The sequence below is a fragment of the Alexandromys fortis genome, unplaced genomic scaffold (genome assembly GCF_014885135.2).
Source record: "Alexandromys fortis isolate MF-2015 unplaced genomic scaffold, M_Fortis_MF-2015_v1.1 scaffold_4, whole genome shotgun sequence".
Taxonomy (NCBI): Eukaryota; Metazoa; Chordata; class Mammalia; order Rodentia; family Cricetidae; genus Alexandromys; species Alexandromys fortis.
In genome coordinates, this window is record NW_026067944.1 from 13,730,797 (window position 1) to 13,741,787 (window position 10,991).

The window sequence follows — 10,991 nt, forward strand, 5'->3', positions numbered from 1 at the left end:
CATTATGAATGACTTTCTCATCAATTCCAAGATTGACCTAGGGGAGCCAGATTCAGGAACCGTAGTGGGGAGTCAGCATCCCAGCAGATCCTAATGATCTTATGGTTTGATAGATGCATATTTTTTTCCCTAAATCTGATTTTGTCTCTTAATCTATCAAAGGGGTCTTTTAAAGCTATTCATTACTTTCCTTTTCTGTCTTTTTATAGGCACCAATAAGAGAGCTCTTTAAAAGGCGAGCTCTTCAAATTTTTACACCTTCACCAGGAGAAATCTTTGTAATTCAAAAGACACATTTTCTGGCCACTAACAATTAGGATCTGAGATGGAACATATCCTCATTGAAATTCTGCCTTTCCATTGAAAGGCAAATAGGTGGCCTTTTTCAAGATTAGAATATAATTCGTGCAGTAAAAGTGGGAGGCATTCTTGACGAGGATGCAAAAGAGATCTCTCATGGTTCATCAAACTTACTCTTGGAAATAGATCTAAGAAAACATTGACACAGAACATTAGCAATGATGTGTTCTGTAAAGATGCTTCTCCAGCATCTGCAGGCTTTTGTTGACATAGGCACATTTGCACTTACAAGCATTTGAAAGTGTCTATGGTCTCAGAATTGTTAATATGTTATTATATACAGCACCCATGTGTTGTGGAATATTATTTTAACTAGTCAAAAATGTGTTACATTTGTTTATGCTGCAGAATATAATTTTTAACTATGTAAAGGTTCGCTACTTTTGTTTATACTGCATTTGTTTAATTATATAAAGATGAGTTGCATTTGTTTCACCTTGTCTGCCTAAGGCACTTGATTGGTCTTATAAAGAGCAAAATGACAAATAGCTAGACAGAAAAGGGATAGGTAAGGCTTGCAGGCGGAAAGAACAAATAGGGAAATAATCTATGCAATGCACAAGAGAAGAAGATGCCAGGCAGTGGTGGTGTATGCGTCTAATCCCAGCACTTGGAGGCAGAAGCAGGCTGATCTTTATGAGTTCGAGGCCAGCCTGGTCTACAAGAGCTAGTTCCAAGACAGGTACCAAAGCTACAGAGAAACCCTGACTCAACCTCCCCAAAAAAATGAAGAAGAAGAAGGAGGAGGAGGAGGAGGAGGAGGAGGAGGAGGAGGAGGAGGAGGAGGAGGAGGAGGAGGAGGAGGAGGAGGAGGAGGAGGAGGAGGAGGAGGAGAAGGAGAAGGAGAAGGAGAAGGAGAAGGAGAAGGAGAAGGAGAAGGAGAAGGAGAAGGAGAAGGAGAAGGAGAAGGAGAAGGAGGAAAAACCAGCTCCCAAGTCATGACACAGAGACTTATTATTCGTTTTGAATGTTTGACCTGCCTTAGATCATTTCTAACTAATTCTTTTAATTTAAGCTATTTCTCTTAATCTACCTTTTGCCTTGAGGTTTATTATCTTTCTTACTTTTGAATATCTTACTTTCACTGCTTCTCTATGTCTGATTGGTCAGAATCCAGGCAGTCCCAAATGTTTCATATGGTACATTCATCACAAGCCAACACTTGTATCCCTTGCTTGGTAAAACGCATCAGGGAATTTTCTCACCAGGACAGATATAAAGTTCTTAAGAACACTTGCAAGATAAGTGAGGTTGTCATGTGACTTTTGCATCTGTGACCCACAGAAAAAATTTATTTCTGCAGATGCCTATCTACTGAGAATTGTAACACCCACCACTCTGCTGCTCTCCTTTGAACAGAGGAGCTCTGGAGGTTTTAGTGCCATCTTCCTTCCTTGCTATCCATCAAAAGACAACACAAATGAACAATGCCAAAAGTGTTATTTGTAAGTGTAAAGGGGAAAAGCCTTGAATATTCAAGTTAGTCTAGACTGATGTCAGTGTGCCTAAACACTAGTCTAGATGAAACAAATGATGTTTTCCTATTAAACTGAATTTGCAAATGAGAAGGCAACACATTTTTTTTTTAATCTGCTCACTCAGATTCCACGTATCAGTGTCATTTGTGAGCAGTTTTCTATACTGACCACCTTCTCCCAAATAACCACTATGAAGCTTAATATTAATTACACATACTCAGCTGATAGCTTGGGCTTATTACTAACTAACTTTTTGCATTTTAAGTTAATTCATATTCCTTATTTATGCTGTGGCACGTAGCTGTACTTTTATTGGCACAGCGCATTCATCTTCTGCTCCCTCTGTTTCTGATTGGTGACTCCTGATTTGGCCCTCCTTCTCTTCATCATTCTCAGTTTGGCTTTCCAGCCTAACTTCCCGCCTGGCTACCGGTCTGTCTGCTTTTTATTGACCAAGGAATGTAATACATAGTCACAGTGAACAGAAGGTGTATTTCACAGGAGTCAGTATTTTGATTTTGCTTGCCATGTTAAGCTGTTTTATCTGTTGACTATGCTTCTTTAAAACTGATATGAACCAAGTCACCAAATATTCAAGAAAAGAAAATCTTCCTCTGTCCCTTGTAGTTTTGCTGGAACAAACACAGAAAAAAAAATTGAAAAGAACAATTTGCATACAAAGCTGTTGCATTCATAAAGGCAGTAATTCATCCTAATCATTCACATGCCCATTGTTCATCAGAAACTTACAAGTGCTTTCACAAACATGGAATGAGAGCAAGGGTGAATGTAGTGGGCATTTCAACTGTATTTCAGTAAATAAAGACTGTCTAAAGATCTGAGAGTAAAACAATCTCACTGGTCAGCCTTACAAATAAGTTATAGTATGACACACCTTTAATCCCAGTAACCACAATGACACCCATCTTTAATCCTAGTAGCCACACTAGTTGCCATAGAAATCAGGTGGTTCATGCCTTTAATCAGAGTGATGCACACCTTTAATCCCAGGTTTATAGAGGATTAAAATATGGAAAGAAACAGCTCTCAACACACAGTCTCAATCTGAGATTCTGGGAGGCAGAATCATGATTTCAGACTGAATTCAAGGTAAGAGCCCATGGTTGGCTATTTTGCTTTTCAGATTGAAACCAAATTTCTTAACCTAAATTTGTTTTTTAATCATCCATCAGGTATAGAAAATATTTAGGAGAACATAGAATATTGTTAAAGAAATTTTGTGTGTTTCAGAAAAAGATTATAGGCTAGGACAGTCTTTGACTGGCCCACAGTACAGACATGATTTCAAAAGATTCTCTTTTCAATCCAATTAGAGAAAAGTAAGTGACTGCAAAAGTTTGTCATGGTCAACCGAAAGACACAAAATCATGAGTTAATTAATGAAAATTAATAAAAGAGAATAAATACATTTATATCGTCCTTGGTATGTCTAGAAATCTTTTGTTAAGGGTAACTAAGCAGTGGGTGACTCCATCGACTGAGATGGACAGGGCAAGAGACGGTCAGAAGAAAATGGATTGCCAACTGCATCAGAGATATTTCAATGAGTCAAAGCAGAGGTTTTAGAGGAATTGTTTCAGCACACTAACATAGCTAATAAACCAAAGGAGCAAGATACTTCCCCAAAAATGTGGCTGTATTTATGTAGTTACACAGAAATGGCGTGACCCCCCACATGTTCACACTCTCACACACATACACACTCACAAATGTTGAGAAAACTTTTATTTGAGAAGAAGAGGTCATCACACACAGTGGGCAAAATGGAAAACCATATTATCCTTTGTTGGGGAAGGAAGCGAGGAAGCAGCATGCTTGTCCTGGCTGCCCAGAACCAAAATAATCACACAAAAACTCTATTAATTAAAACATCGCTTTGCCCATTAGCTCTAGCTTCTAATTCGCTAACTCTTACATATTAATTTAACCCATTCCTATTAATCTGTGTATCACCACGAGGTCATGACCTACCAGCAAAGTTTCAGCGCATCTATCTCTAGTGGAGAATCATGTTGTCTCTCTGACTCTGACTTTATCCTCCCAGCATTCAATCCAATTTCCCCCACCTGCCTAAGTTCTGCCCTATCAACAAGCCAAGGCAGTTTCTTTATTCATTAATGGTAATTATGGCACACAGTCAATCCTTAAAGTCACGATTCCTTTGACTTAGATATGATGATTTCAGAGTCTTCTGGTAATCTACCCATGCTTTTTTTTTCCCACGCTGTGAACTGATGAGACTAAGAGAAGTGAGTGTTAAAGTTTTGTCTTCTGCCAACTCTGAGACTTTCTTGCCAATTAGAATTTATTTAAGTAGAAGATGGTTGATGAATAGATGGAATATTAATGTGTTAAATAAACAAGGTTTTTATGCTCTTTCTTATGTTTGTGCCTTTGTAGATGTGCTCCAAGTACATCAATATGAAATTATAATCAATAAATATCTAACAGTTGCTGTTCTAAAAAAAGCAAGCTAACCAGATTAGTAATAAAACAAATACTAAAGAAAACAGAGAAAAAAAAAAAACACAGGAAAAAAAAAAACAAGTTCCCATTCAATCAGTCTTTTTAACTTAAGTGTCAGATTAAGCTTTACATACAGGAGTGTGTGAAAGAGAAGAGGATATCTTCATGATATGTTTTTGTAGGATGAGGGTCTAAATTTATCTCATCATGGTGAATACTCATATCTAAAGGAAAGCAGTCAATAATTAAACAGAGTGGTACCTGTTTGCGTGACAGTTCCCATACTTTAAAAGACAAATAAAATTTCCCTTCAAGAGAAAATATATTTTCATAACATATATAGATATAAATTGTCTTCTTTTTAAACAGTGCATCTGACAGTAATTAAGCCTCTATTAAGTGCTGTGTATTTTTTAAGTTCAAATTTAGTTAACAGTCATTAAAATCTCGGTGTTTGCATTTGCCTGTAGTGAAATCCTTCTGTGTTCTTTTCCATGGTTCACAGCAGGAAGTCAGACTTAATCACAATGGTGTGTTAATATTACAGGAGACACTGAGTCAGAGAAACCAGATAGAACACACTGTTATAAAAGCAACCCTTATTGTGAATGTAAGATTTTTTTTATTCAATTCTGGAATATAAACAAGTGAATCTTCATTAGTTTTGTGTATATTTATGATGCCTCTTTTTCTTCAAGGTCACCTGGAGTGAAGTTTACCCTCAGTTTGGTGCTAAGTAAATACAAACATACTGAAGATTGAATAGACTGTAAAGAGGCCTTGTGCCTTGGCAGCTAGTAGACGTGTTTCTGCTTATGAAATTATTTCCTTATTTTCAAGTTGTTTTCACAGTCTTCTAAAACAAAAGGGACCTAAAAGTGAAATGGAAGTTTCACATGATTTAGAGGTATAAAACAACTACAACAATAAGAAGATAGTGTATGTATCTTGTGTTAAGTAATTGCCAACAAAATACCGTTCAGACAGTTTATGTTAAGTGGATATCCAGCAAGGATGTTGAGATGGTATCTTTGGGGTATATTGCTTTAATATTGCCACTTGTTTCTGTCTAAAGACTGAACTAGGATATTAATCATCATCTTCATCCTTATCATCATCATCATAATAAAACAGTAATCATATGGAAACCTAGTAGAGAAGCTATTAGAGATTATACATTTAGGATGTCTGCTTGTGACAGAAGAAACAGGATTAAAAAACAGTGCCAGTTGGTTTCCAACTGGTGTAGTGAAATTTGTTTGTGTTTTAACAAATATAGCTTGCTTGAAGATCAGAGAGCAGAGCTCAGCCACTCGAGGCCAGGCAATTATGACACACACCTTTTTATCTCATAACTCAGGGTACAGACGTGTCTCTGTTAGTTCAAAACCATCCTGGGCTATGTGAAATTGATCCAGTCTGAAAGAGAAACAGAGCACACACAAAGGTGATCACAGCATTTGGAATCACACACCTTCAATCCCAGGACTAGGGAAGTGGAGACAGAAGTGGAATGGTTGGGTAGAGAGAGGAATATAAGGCAAGAAAAGACAGAAACTCAGTGCAGTCTGAGGTGCAGTGCAGTCTGAGGCAATCTGTCTGAGGACACAGTCTGAGGATGCAGTCTAAGGACAAGATTCTTCCATTGGTCTGAACATTGGATGAATTCTCATGTGGCTGGCTGCTCTGCTTCTCTTATTCTTCAGCTTTTACCCTCTGACAGTTTACTCCAAGTTATTACTGTTAAGATCAATTAGAATTTGTGCTACATGCTGGCTTTACTCTACAAGAAGAGATGGGAACTTCAACTACTGATATGCAGTGTGTTCATTATAGAAAGAGGATTCTGATACCAATAGATGTTTTCCCAAATGAAAAGTGGAAAATACCAAATGTATTTTAAAATCTTAATGTTGCAAGCTCTGAAGACTGGGAAACCTAGAAGAATTGGATTAAAGCCTTGATACAAAACAAAGTCACATTACAGGGTATCCTATTTTTCCACATAAAGAAATACAAGCAATATATCTCCATAAAATCATACATCCTGAAGAGAAGCAGAGAAGATGGCTGCCATGTATCCACAACCACATATTTCAACCATCTCTCAGTGAACAAATATCAGTAGGTTAGCTACCTCTATTCAGCATGATCTTCCTTGAGCAACTGGCACATAGATTTGTTGATACACATAATTCTCTGCTAGGTAGCCATTTTTACTGCTATTACATTTTGTTTTCAAGGCCCCCTTCATTAATATCTTTTCAGACAGATATTTGTGTAAAGGAATCATTATTTCAGTGAATAGTAGATCTATGATCGGTCAAAGGATATATATAGTAGGTTTGCAGACAGCCTTTTAAATAAAAATTAACTACATAATACAAAACATTGATTGTTTCAATTGTCTTCAGAAATATGAATAATTAACACTGTACTCTCTCATTTCAATTTTAAATAAATGGGATTTTACTACCTTAGAAATCTGTGCATATTTTTGTCACCGAAATTTGTTAGATTTATTAAAATCCAAAGTATCTTTTCCTTGTTTAAAATGGGAGAAGATTTATAATTTCTGAAAAAAATTGACTGGTATCTCTTATGAAAAGCAGAATATTGAACCACTGCTATAAATACTACCAGTAGTTTGCAGAAAGAGTATATTTAAGATAAGGAGGTAAGAAGTTAAAATTGTGCTATTTATCCATTGCATTTGCTATAGATTGAAAGGGATTTGTAAGTCAAAAAGAGTGAAATGAAAGCAAGAAAAGGTCAAAGAAAGTAACCAAGACAGAATGCAGAGTAGGTAAATGTGCCGCCAGGGACAAACACAGCAGGAAAGACATAACAGATAATGGCATACGACTTAGTCTGTGTGTAGAGAATTCAAGGGCCAGATTTGGTCTTTGCAAAATGATTTAAGAAATTTGAATAAAGAATTTTCCATTGTGAATATGTGTTCAAGTGCCTCTGTTTCCAATATGTATGTGCTGATTGTGTAGCCTGAAAGTAGTATATCAAATGGATTTTCTTGGCACAATGGTCAGGCTACAAATGAGTGATGTACTTACTGAGCTCCTAGGCATACAGCAGAGAACCAGAATTTCTACAAAGTTGACCGAGGCCCCAGCAGGGTGAAGTCAGCTCAACATATAAAACAATCTTTTACATTAAGAAATAAAATGCCGGACAGTGGTGGAACACACCTTTAATCCCAGCACTTGGGAGACAGACGTGGGTAGATCTCTGTCACTTCGAGGCTAGCCTGGTCTACAAGACCTAGTTCTAGGATAGGGTCTAAAGCTACAGAGAAACCATGTCTCAAAAAAAAAAAAAAAGGATAATATAAAAATGGGCAAAGCTAAAGCTTTTTATAATTTGGTAATTTATAATTTTCTCTTTGTTTTATTAAAATTAAGTGCAAACATTGATAATTTATAACAGCATTGTTTTCCCAACTCTTATCTATTTGATAATCCCAAATATATTTTTTAATTATTATTTATTTATTTATTAAGAATTTCCAACTACTGCCATCCTCCCATTTCCCTCCCATTTCCCCCACTCCCTGTACCTCTCGCTCTCCAGTCCTAAGAGAAGTCAGGGTGTCCTGCCCTGTGGGAAGTCCAAGCCCCGCCCCCTCCATCTAGGTCTAGGAAGGTGTGAATCCAAACAGACTAGGCGCCCAAAAAGCCAGTATATGCAGTAGAATCAAAATCCGGTGTCATTATCATTGGCTTCTCAGTCAGCCCTCATTGTCAGCCACATTCAGAGAGTCCAGTTTGATCACATGCTCCTTCAGTCCCAGTCCAGTTGGCCTTGGTGAGCTCCCATTAGATCAGTCCCACTGTCTCAGTAGGTGGACCCACCCCTCACTGTCCTGACTTCCTTGCTCATGTTCTCCTTCCTTCTGCTCTTCGTCTGGGCTTTGGGAGCTCAGTCCAGTGCTCCAATGTGGGTCTCTGTCTCTATCTCCATCCATCGCCAGATGAAGTTTCCGTGGTGATATGCAAGATATTCATCAGTGTGGTTATGGGAGAAAACCAGTTCAAGTACCCGCTCCTCTGCTGCCCAAGGACCTAGCTGGGGAAATCTCCTTGAACACATGGAACCCCTCTAGAGCCAAGTCTCCTGCCAACCCTAAAATGACTCCCTTAGTTAAGATATCTTCTTCCCTGCTCCCAAATCCACCCTTCCTCCATCTCAACCATCCCATTCCCCCAAGCTCTCCTCAATCCTCCCCTTCTCCCTTCTCTCTCCCAATCTCCCCTATCCCCCACCCAGCCCCCACCCCCCTTCTCCCAACTTTTGCTTCGTGATCTTGTTTACTTCCAATATCCAGGAGGATAAATATGTGTTTTTCTTTGTGTTCACATTCTTATTTAGCTTCTCTAGGATCACAAACTATAGGCTCAATGTCCTTTATTTATGGCTAGAATCCACTTATGAGTAAGTACATACCGTATTCCTCTTTTTAGGTCTGGGTTATCTCACTTAGTGTTTTCTATGTCCATCTATTTGAATGCAAAATTCAAGATGTCCTTGTTTTTTTTACTGCTGAATAGAACTCTAAAGTGTATATGTGCCACACCTTCTTTATCCATTCTTCTACTGAGGGGCACCTAGGTTGTTTCCAGGTTCTGGCTATTACAAGTCGTGCTGCTATGAACATAATTGAACAAATGCTTTTGTAGTATGATTGGTCATCTCTTGGGTATATTTTCAAGAGTAGAACTGCCTATCCCAGATATATTTAAAATAAAATGGTACATAGGAATGCTGTAACACCTTTACCAAGCATTCTGTCAATTGCTTCATGAAAATTCTTTTTAAAATTTCTTCAAGATCTTCCTTTATCCCAAACATCCCGTTTCCCAAGTTCCCCCCAACCTCCCCTTCTCACTTTTCTCTCCCCATCTCCCCTTAAAGGAAGGTCGGATAGGGGAGCAGGGAAGCACACATCTTAATTAAGGGAGCCATCTTAGGGTTGGCAAGAGATTTGGTGCTCCCAGGTGCCCAGGGCGATCTCCCCAGTTAGTTCCTGGGGCAGCTGAGGACAGAGAACCTGAAATGACCCTATCCTATAGCCATACTGATTAATATCTTGCATATCACCATAGAACCTTCATCTGGAGATGGATGGAGATAGAGACAGAGACCCACACTGGAGCACTGGACTGAGCTCCCAATGTCCCAAGGAGGAGCAGAAGGAGGGAAAATATGAGCAAAGAAGTCAGGACCACGAGGGGTGCATCCACCCATGGAGACAGTGGGGCTGATCTATTGTGAGCTCACCAAGGCCAGCTGGACTACGACTGAAAAACCATATCTTTTCTGCTGCCCTAGTGCCATGCCTGCCTACCTACCCAAACTCCCCACCATGATGTTCATGACTCATTCTCTAAGCAAGCATACAATAAATACTTCTTTTTGAAATTGCTTTGTTTGGGGTGTCTCTTCACATAAGATTGTAAGTCCGATAGCTGAAAACACATTTGTGTTTTCAACTAGGTACTTTCCAAAGTTCAGCTCCTACTGCAAAGTAGACAGCGGTGGCAGAATCAGCTTCATTCTATGTGAAGTTTGCCATGCAGAAATATGCCTCTTCTCTTCAGACAGACATTTCTAGGTCCCAAGGCTGATAAATAGTTGAAATCTAATCTATTCTTTGAGATGATTGATATACCATTCAAGGGCATAAGAAAGTAATACTAAAGAAGTTCTGGTGTCGGAGGTCCTTCTGTTTATGTGTTGCTTTCATTGGTTAATCAGTAAAGAAACTGGTTGGCCTGGTAGGCAGAGAAGACAGAACTGGATGCTAGGAAGAAGGGAAGAGTGAGAGATGCCTCAGAACTCCTGCCTGAGATAGACACTGGTTAGAATTTTTCCAGTAAGCCACAATTATGTGGTAATACACAGATGAATAGAAATGGGTTAAATTAAGATGTAAGAGTTAGCCAATAAGAAGTTAGAGCTAATGGCCAAACAATGTTTTAATGAATACTGATGGAGGTGGGTCTTGTATCTTATCTGTTGCTTTCATTGGTTAATAATAAAGAAACTACCTAGGCCCCTTGATAGGCCAACCCTTAGGTGGGTGGAGTACACAGAACAGAATGCTGGGAAAAAGAAGCTTAGTCAAGGAGTCGCCATGATTCTCCCACTCCAGACCAGGGAGGTTAAGATCCTCCCTGGTAAGCCAGCTCATGGGCTACACAGAATATTAGAAATGGGTTAGAACAATATGTAAGAGCTAGCCAATAAGAAGCAGGAACTAGCCGGGCCAGGCAGTGTTTAATAGAATACAGTTTCTGTGTAATTATTTCGGGCATAAGCTAGCCATGCGGGCGGCTGGGTGCCGGGGACGCAGCCCCGCCGCTCCTATTTCAACAGAATACAGTTTCTGTGTGGTTATTTCATGTATAAGCTAGCAGGGCAAGAGGGACAAACAAAGAGCCCACTCCTATTGTAACAAAGTTCTGAAGTAAATGTTGTTTTAAAATGCTAGATATTTTTAATATAATTTTTTATTGAAAAAAAAAAAAGATTTCCGCCTCCTCCCCGCTATGCTAGATATTTTTAACTGCAGTCTCAATAAAAAGAATGAAGTGTCTCATTTTTTCTCTTTTTTAAAATGAATTTTTTCATTTATTTTACATCTGAATT

At 38.6% G+C, this 10,991-nt stretch overlaps 1 long non-coding RNA gene across 1 annotated transcript in view; it reads left to right on the plus strand.

Annotated features, from left to right (window-relative positions):
• The window catches only part of LOC126505617 (uncharacterized), a 31,471-nt gene extending 21,855 nt beyond the window's left edge, over nucleotides 1-9,616 (plus strand). The window contains exon 4 of the long non-coding RNA XR_007592944.1: nucleotides 9,446-9,616. This is a non-coding gene — a long non-coding RNA (uncharacterized lncRNA). The remainder of the gene's footprint in view (nucleotides 1-9,445) is intronic.
• The last annotated feature ends 1,375 nt before the right edge of the window (nucleotides 9,617-10,991 follow it).